General features: G+C 41.5%; 1 pseudogene; it reads left to right on the top strand.

Moving 5' to 3' along the window:
• The first annotated feature begins 782 nt into the window (after positions 1–782).
• LOC110198185 (large ribosomal subunit protein eL19 pseudogene) lies at positions 783–1268 on the top strand (annotated as a pseudogene).
• Positions 1269–1953: the final 685 nt, after the last annotated feature.

Below are 1953 nucleotides of genomic sequence, written 5' to 3'. Positions count from 1 at the left end.
GTTAAGTGACTTGCCCAAGGTCACACAGGTAGTGTCAAGTGTCTGGGCTGAGACCAGATTTGAACTCAGGTCTTCCTGACTCCAGGACTAGTGGTCTATCCACGGCACCACCTAGCTGCTCTACCACTGAGCATTCTTTAATTTATCTTGGTCCTACTTAAAATATGTAGTATGGAATTATATACGATATTCCAGATGTGGTTCAATTAGAGCAGACAGAGTACATTAGGGCCATTACCTCTTCAGTACTGAACACTATGCCTCTCTGAATGTAAAATAAGCTTCCTTGGCTGACACATGACACTGAAGAATCCTATTGAGGCTATCACCCTCCATGACATTCAAACTTTTTTCAGGCAAACTACTGTTTAGCCACACTTCCCTCTTATTTTATTTATAAAGTTGGTTTCTTGTACCCCAGTATGAGACTTTTCATTTATGCTTCTTAAATTCCATCATATCAAATTTGATCTAATTATCAAGGTCAATCACTTAATAAGCATGTATTAAACACTAAGTGTTAGGAATACAAAGAAAAGCAAAAAATCAAAAACAGTGCCTGCTATTGAGGAGTTTACATCTTGGGGGGGGGGGAAGTGGGAGAGAAATTACATGGAAATAAATAGGTACATACAAAATACATTTAAAAAGGTGACCTCAAGGGGGATTTTTAAGTGGCTACAGAGACCAAGAAGGCCTCTCTAAAGAAGGTAGCCTTGGAGCTGAGTCTTGAAAGAAGCTAAGGGTTCTCTCTGTTCCTTTTCTGTGCTTTAGTCACAACCATGAGTAGGCTAAGGCTTCAGAAAAGGCTTGCCTCCAGTGTCCTGTGATGCTAAGGAAAAAAAGGATAGTATGGCCCAAACCAAATGAGACCCATGAAACCATCAATGCCACCTCCCAACAGTAATCTGGAAGCTGATTATGGATGATTATGGATGAGCTGCTCATATACAAGCCTGTGACTGTCCACTCTTGTGCCTAGTGGTAGAGAAAACTGTGGCTTGCCAGAAGGGCAGGCACATGGGCACCAGTAAGAGAAATGGTACAGCCAATGTTCATATACTTGAGAAGAAGACTTAGAGGAGGAGAATAAGGATTCTGAGCTGTCTACTCCTCAGACACTGGGACTGCTCCATGCACCACAGCCTGCACTTAGAGGTGAAAGAAGGTGTGTTCCTCACGGAGCATATCTGTAAATGAAGTCAGAGAATTCCTTCAAGGAGCTTCTGGCTGAGCAAGCTACAGCTTGTAGGTCCAAGACAAAGTAAGGAAGCATCTATATGAAGAAAAGAAAAAATCAGGAGGAAATTAAGAAATGAATCTTTCCCCATCTCCTCTGTATATAGTATCCATCTAAAACTCTCATTCAATAAACTTTACCAAGTTTGTTGGTAAATAAACCAAACAAAGAAGGAGGAGGAGGAAGAAGAAAAAGAAAAGCAGATGAGGAAGAAGAGGAAAAAGAAAGAAGAAGAAGAGATGGAAGAGGAGGAGGAGGAGGAGGTAGAGATGAAGAAGGAGAAGGAGAAGGAGAGATGTCAGGAGACAGAAATGAGGCGAAAAAGCATTCCAAGCATTAAAGACAGCCTTTTCAAGGGCAAGGAGAAGGGAGATAGAATGGCATGTGTGAGAAAGCGAGCAGGCCAATAAAACTGGACTGCAGAGTGGATAGAGTAAAATAGGAAGAGCATGAAGCAGTAGAAAAATGGAGATATTGTAAAGAGCCTTGTATGCCCAACAGATGACTTTATATTTAATCCTGGAATTAATAGAGAACTACTAGGATTTATTGAGTGGAGGTGGTGGGTCATGATCTGATCACAATTATAGTTTGGAAACTTTCACAGGTGTGTAGAGGATGTCTTGTAGTGAGGAGAAGCTTGAGGCAGAGACATGTTAGAAGGCTTTTGCAACAGTTCAAGAGAGGTGATGAGGGCCTGAATTAGGGTGCTG

The sequence above is a fragment of the Phascolarctos cinereus genome, unplaced genomic scaffold, assembly GCF_003287225.1.
Source record: "Phascolarctos cinereus isolate Bilbo 61053 unplaced genomic scaffold, phaCin_HiC Scaffold_2;HRSCAF=192, whole genome shotgun sequence".
In the NCBI taxonomy this organism is placed as follows: Eukaryota; Metazoa; Chordata; class Mammalia; order Diprotodontia; family Phascolarctidae; genus Phascolarctos; species Phascolarctos cinereus.
This window is presented reverse-complemented; position numbering and strand designations above follow the sequence as displayed.